Source organism: Nansenia antarctica (assembly GCF_963989245.1).
Source record: "Nansenia antarctica genome assembly, chromosome: 3".
Classification (NCBI taxonomy): Eukaryota; Metazoa; Chordata; class Actinopteri; order Argentiniformes; family Microstomatidae; genus Nansenia; species Nansenia antarctica.
The window spans coordinates 44,399,681-44,407,180 of NC_137688.1; the positions used below are offsets into that span (position 1 = coordinate 44,399,681).

General features: G+C 45.7%; 1 protein-coding gene across 1 annotated transcript in view; it reads right to left on the reverse strand.

The window, feature by feature from the left end:
• The window catches only part of robo1 (roundabout, axon guidance receptor, homolog 1), a gene marked incomplete at its 5' end in the record, with an annotated part of 237,583 nt that overhangs the window by 200,633 nt on the left and 29,450 nt on the right, over positions 1 to 7,500 (reverse strand). The gene's annotated exons all lie outside the window — the stretch shown is intronic.

Consider the following 7,500-nt stretch of genomic DNA (forward strand, 5'->3'; position numbering starts at 1 on the left):
GAATAATCACCACCGCAGAGAGAGGGAGGAACAAGAACAAAGGTCCTGACAACCCTCCAGGACTTATGTCCCTCCCTCACAGAAACGTCCCTCCCTCACAGAAACTGAAACGGTTCTAGATATGTGGGATCCAAAAGGGGTTCCAAATGGGTTCTTCCATAATGGACAACTGAAGCACCCTTTTTACATCCCTTATTTGAGTCCAAATGTCATTGTTCATGCTACTACCTGAAGATAAACGGCGTGAGGTATAGGTGAAAAGGCCACCTGGATTTGTCCACCAGTATTTGTGTGTGTTTGGTGAGGCGTGAAATGTGTCTTTGCTTCTTGGAAGAGCAAAGGCACTGCTGTCTCTGTACAGTACAGTATCACACACACACACACACACACACACACACACACACACACACACACGGCAGCTTGAAGGAGATGAAGTCACTGTTTACTTTTGGAGAGTAAAGGAGGGGGGCAGACAAGAGGAAAGTCCCACAGGTGCAGACGACAGCATCTGGCATGGAAGCACACCTCTCTCTGCCAAGGTAAAGATAATATACTGAGCTAATCGACCGCACTCTCAATAGAGTTCCCAAGTAGGCTTGTTGACTTCATTTAACTGCAGGTTCCTGTTATGAAATAGAATTGCATTTGTCTCCCTTGACTGATAATATATTATGATGACATGTATTCCATAGACTAACTGTACCGTCTTTCCCATAGAGAATGTGGTTCATTATTCTGAACCACGTCAGTTGGTGTTGTGGTATGACATGCCTCCCTGCACCACCATGTACAGAACACTCAAGGCTGCGAAAGAAAGAAAGCAAAAACCAACACAGAACAGCAACGTCAGAGACAAGGACATCAGTTGTCTTCCCAACGATTTAACAGTATAGAATAGGAATTCATAGAATCTCTTTCTGTATATATTACCGCCCGCAGGAGGCGAATGGCTTCGGGAGCGGAGAGAGCAGACAGTACTACTCGCAGGTCCTTCTTTACAAGCACAGAGCTATTCTTCCGGTGACCTTGGGCAGGAAAATGATTTAGAAACTGCCACCCGGTAGCAAGCAATAAAGCTACAGACGAAGAAGCTGAGAGAGCTGCTTTTCCTCTCGACTCTCTCCCCTTCCCTCACCGCTCCCTGGATCTCCTTTTATAGGATTCTACAGGTATTATAGGAGGTTACAATCTAACTTGTACATTTGTAACTTCTACAAGTGTAGATGGAGGCAGATGGAATTGACAGACAGACAGACAGACAGACAGACAGACAGACACAGACAGACAGACAGACAGACAGACAGACAGACAGACAGATCCAATGCACAATGAGAGAGAGGTAAGCTAGATGTAGTTTACAGACACCCCACAGTGTGTGTACTGACTCTCTCTGGCCATGATCTTCAGTGGTCCTGTACCTGCCTGTCAACCATTAGTATGCCAGGACTCAGAGCTCCGGTCGATTCATAGTGAGTTATGGTCAGCCTGCGGGGAGTGACACGGAGCAGCCACACCCCACGTTCCCCGGGGCTGAGTTGGGCGGGGGAACAATGGGCCTCTCAATCAACCCCCCCCCCACCTCCTTCAAACCCCCCCCCCACCTCCTTCAACACCAACCCCGCCTCCCTGTCCCTGTTCCCTGTCCCCAATCAATGACGTGTCACAGGAGAGCAGCCAGGCTGAAGGTTAATGTGTGCAGGGCTGAGCACACACAGACACACACACACACACACACACACACACACACATCACTCCTGAAGATTGTATCTTCGTGATGCAGATGAGGAGGGAGCATACAGTACAGTATCTTTTGCAGTGTGTGTGTGTGTGTGTGTGTGTGCGTGCGCGTGCATGTGCGTGTGTGTTTGTGTGTCTGTAATGGCTGTTGAGTCACTTCACCTTGATATGCGATTCCACTCTGCAGCAGCAGCCCCATCTCCCAGATCACACTCTCTGATTTACTACCACTGCTACTGCATGGCCATCTGGACCATAACTGCTCCTCAACACTAAGCATCAGTCTCACTATATTCCTTTATCACACACCAATACACACACAAGATGCACACACAATCCCTCACAAGTGTGTGTGTGTGTGTGTGTGTGTGTGTGTCTGTGTGTGTGTGTGTGTGTGTGTGTGTGTGTGTGTGTGTGTGTGTGTGTGTGTGTGCATGTGTGTGTGTGTGTGTGCACATCAGTGTGATAAAGGAAGACACATCATCTGACAGAAAGGGGACGGATATTTGCATGTCTCCCTTTTGCTTGGGTAAACAGAGCTGTCAAGGAGCATTAGTGCCATGAAGTGTAACGGGTGCATCCAAAGGTCCACACTGACATCGATGAGCCTGAAGCTAATCAACAGACGACACGATCGCGTCAGCGCCGCACACTCTGCATCTCAACCTGTCCTAACCCCCCATTACCCTTGACACTGGCACTGACGATGGCATTCTCCCAGGTACGGGAGGTGATCATCACATAAGCTGTTGGGTTATTCATGGTGTCTCGTTGGTTGGTTATGAGGGTGTAATCGCTGGAGATGGCATGTCCTAGTGCCCTCTGTCTGTGGCACAGGCTCACTGAGCTCCTCGTGACTCCTCTAGTGTAGCTGGTGTTCAGTCAGACATGTAATGCAAACCAGGTGAAACATCTGGTACTGTGAACCTGAAAGGTGTTTAAGTATGAAGAGTGAACGATTTAAGTTAGAGCTTCAAAGTATCTGCTAAATGCGGAGCAGCTGTATCCATGTCAACTACGTTGCACTAAAGAGCGCTATAGCCTATAGGAGATATGTTCTGCCTGCTGCAATAACACTGTACAACTCCTCCTAAGGCTGGCTCCATCTGGGTGATCAGAGTCTGGCTGGAGGATGTTAAATCTTACCTACTGTGTATAAGGTCCCAAATGTCTATTGGTCTATTGTCACTTTATTGTCTTGTTGTTCAATGTTTTGTGGTCTGAGCTACTGTAACACCTTCATTCGTCTAGCATTGTGACTGCCAAGGCCCCTGGTCCTAGCGTAGATTAGTTTTTCTTATGATGACTGACGTATTAAGTGATTCATTCACTTTGGCTAAAGGCGTCTGCTAAATGTCTAAAATGTAAATGTAAAGTTGTAACGTGTTCTGAACATCCTGTATGGTTGTGTTCTGCAGTATGATATTCCACCAGCAGGAGGCAATATTGAGACTTTTCAATATTAGGTTAGGGACCGAGTCCACTCAGTCTACCCCGGAGAGCGTTTAGTGTAGAGGGCAGGTCATGGTTGAGGTGCTGACCTGACACCTGACTCCAGGTTTGTTTTAGACGATTAGCACCAGACGATCCATATCTCCGGGGTCAATTACACCAGGGATTGATTCTAATCAATAATTTACAGATCATATAGAGAAGACCCTGCATGAACTGAAGGACATTGTCTTCCTATGGTTGATCAGGTGACCCACTGACACACGTGGAAATGCACGCATGTATGTACACAGGCACGCACACTACTCATGCACAAACACACACACGTACGCACACACACACACACATGCGCACACGCATACACACACACACACACACACACACACACACACACACACACACACACACACACATGCACATAAACACACACATTGATTCAAAGTGTCTTTTTGACACTTACAATGATGTCGTGTTATATATATTAAGGTGTTATAAAAGGTAAAGGCTGTGTATGGTTGTGTTTGTAGCTTTTTGAGGCCCATTTGCCAGAAAGAACTGTCCCTCCTACTGAGTTGCTGAAGTCATTCATAATACATACTGTAAGTCTGCAAGCCCATTGGTCTCAACTTTTAGAGTTGTGCTTTGATATGACTCCACAGAATTAAACTGTGTGTGTGTGTGTGTGTGTGTGTGTGTGTGTGTGTGTGTGTGTGTGTGTGTGTGTGTGTGTGTGTGTGTGTGTGTGTGTGTGTGTGTATGCGTGTGTTCTGAAACTTCTCGGTGTGCTTTGTACTGTAATGCTGAGCTGGGCCAGGAGATGGCGCCCTCTCACAGGGATCTGGACAAGACAAAACGGTCTGGTCATTTGAGCCGCAAGTCGAGCCAAAATAGTCACGGCAAAATAGTGCAATGCAATGGATTCGGTTCCCCACTGTTACCTAGTTAACTATATAACACTACTTTACATTGTTAGCAGGCTCACAAAACAAGCTGTGTTAGTTGACTAGCGAGTGTGCCATTGATTTTCAACAACACTGAAATGTATTTACATTTTTCGAAAGAAAAGTCTGAACATTAAATCGGATGCCAACTTGCGGACCAATTGACCAGACCGTGTCACAAACGCCCATGTTTGAATGACCTCTAACACTTTCACTCTAGTCACTAATAAAGACCTGAAGCAAGATGAGTCCACTTGGCCTATCATAGGTGTATGATATCATTATGTGTCCAATTCTTTCAGCTTTTTTCAGAAACAGATGCTGTTTTTGTACAGAATGCTGTTTTTGTACAGAATGCTGTTTTTGTTTCCAGCTAAAGTCTGCATCAATTGAGGAGCTATTATTATACTAAGAAGAGTGCCTTACAAAGTATCAACATGTAGCCTACATGTAATTTCAGCACACAATTTTACCACTACCTTTGTGCGACAACTGTTGTAATAAAAACATTTTAAAATGCATTTCAAAGAATAGGGCTGAATGCTCAATATTGGGCTTCCAGTTCCAAATGTGTTTAGTATAGCCTATTATATTGGGGTTTCTGTGTGGGGGTACTTTTTTTAGGGTATTATGGACGCATTTGGGAGTTATTTTGCTGAGAACAGACCTGTTATAATATTACAGTGGGTGGATGTTGTATTTCTTCTTTGTACCAAAAGAGGGCAGTAAAGCCTCACATCCCAGACTGATGTCTTATGTCGGCAAGGAAGGCCTATCCCTCACCCCTTGTCCCTGCAGTAGACTCCTTGAATTCCTCCTCACTCCGTTTCATAGGGACTAATTACTGTGTCCTTCATCAAAAACAAAATGTTAATGATTGATGCAGTTTGTTCCCAAATTGATCCCAAAACGGCTGCTCTGTGTAAGTGCTTGCAAATTAGTTGAATTGGTCAAAGTAAATATACATGCATACATAATGCATATGCATACTATCCTGCTGCCCTCTCTCTCTCTCTCTCTCTCTCTCTCTCTCTCTCTCTCTCTCTCTCTCTCTCTCTCTCTCTCTCTCTCTCTCTCTCTCTCTCTCTCTCTCTCTCTCTCTCTCTCTCTCTCTCTCTCTCTCTCTCTGATGCCTAACAAAGCACCAGCAGAATCTATTTTAATTGCATGAAATAAACAGCAAATGGATAACAACATATCACTCTTGGGAAAGACTTAGTCCAGCTTCAGTGGCCTTCAAATTAAGTTAAGAAAAAGTAGGTCTCAGAACTTATTTGAAGAGAAAGAATAAAAGAGTGAGGAATATCCACAGATGTCATCATTCCTCTCTACTCAGGCTTTAGCCAGGGACAAGAGGAGAATACTCATGACGAGGAGATGATGGTGCCTTTGTGATTAATGGCTCCCTTTTTCTTGCACAGCTTGGATAGTGGGCTTTCTTGGCCCCATTAGAAAAAGCCTGAAGCAGCTTCTCCCTCCTCCTACTCTTCATCTGCATCCACATAGGAACTCACTACATGACACGTACAGACACAAGGAACTCACTACATGACACGTACAGACACAAGGAACTCACTACATGACACGTACAGACACAAGGAACTCACTACATGACACGTACAGACACAAGGAACTCACTACGTGAGGTAAAGCTTGGGACAGGAGGCAGAGAAATAACATTGGGCAAAATGTAATTGTCAAGAACATGCTGTAGTAGTATAAAGGATCCCATACATACTATATGTAAACAGTACATACATACATCACAAACCATAGAAAATCGTAATAGCCCCTCCATTATTGTCAAACTGTGAAAAAAAAAAAAAAGTAGAATTTCCAAGTTACTTTCATGTAAGATATTTACTTAAGAGCTTCCTGTTGGCTGAATCTGAGGCTCCCAGAATGGGAAACTTGTTAATCGTCTTTGTACAGTGAGTTTCCTAGTCTGACTTTCCTAATTCCCGGACCACATGAGCCTCCCTCCTTCATCGTGTGCCTGCTCTGTGTGGAGTGAGAGGCAACAGCATGGGGGTGCGTGTATTTGTGTGTGTGTGTGTGTGTGTGTGTGTGTGTGTGTGTGTGTGTGTGTGTATGGGGGATGGGGGGTGGGGGGGGATATGCTGCTGGCCAGACAGCCACCGAGACATGCCAGTCATCCCTCTTTTTAGAGCTCTATGCAAATCCACTGTTAAATTTCATTTTTCTAATCCCTTTAATCAGAAACAGGGGAATAAGGCCAGCTGGTAGGAACCCATGTTAAGATGTAATTAAGCATCTGATTGAATTTCAATGCATACCAAAAGAGTGTGTGTGCCAAGGAGGGGACGATGAGGTGTGTGTGTGTGTGTGTGTGTGTGTGTGTGTGTGTGTGTGCCTGTGAGTGTGTAAAGACAGGGGGGGTATTTGCACACCAGACTGATAGCTGGGGAATGGGGGACACATCGCCTGGCAACGGGGGACCTGGAGCTTACGGTGGGCTCGGTTTAACCAGCATGCTCCACTGCATGAGTGGGCACGCATCAGAGGTACATTTTTATACATTACTGAAAGTCTCCATATGCCAATCACATCCCTGCTGGGTGTGGAATGGTACCCACTACTGCCACATTCTCTAACACAAACACAGAGCCCTTAGAAACCAAATACCAACACACATATATTTTTAAATCGTTTTTAGAGGAGGAGGAACGAAAGGGTTCTTCAGGTTGTTCTATTTTGATTCGAGGTAGAACCTTTTTTTTCTAAGACTGAAATATTGAGCTCCTATACATTCCCCTGTTATAATAATTCGGTAGTCTACTACCATTGTTGACACACAGTCTGAGGTAAATCATGGGTGACATACAGTATAATGTTCAGACTATGGTATCTTCCTTAAGCAAACCTGGGCACAAGCCAAATATGTACTCTAAACATTGTTTAGCATGCACACACACACACACTGAAATACATTCACTTTTCGAGGGTGACAGACACAATAGAATGGAGAGAGGAGCTAGTCTGTCACAGTAGTTTCCGTGGGCTGGGGAGATATGTAGAGGATTCATTACCCAGGCCTTTCATCACTAGAGCCACGGGGGAGCGCTACACCTGTGGCTCTCAGCGGGGGTGGGCGATGGGGGGTAGGGGAGGGTGGGGTATAGCCAGGGGATAGAGAGGCACACAAAGAGGAGTTGGCAGAATCAGCCAATCCTCCACTGGTATGCTCCCACAACCTCCACTGCTGCACTGCCCCCCTCCCTGTCTGATGGCAGTAGACCCCCACCTGCTGAGCAGGCTGCTTGGCACCTGAGACGGTTGTCAGAGGAGACTGCCCGTCCGTCCGTCCGTCCGTCCATCCGCCCCTCCCCCCCGACCTTGCCCTTACTCC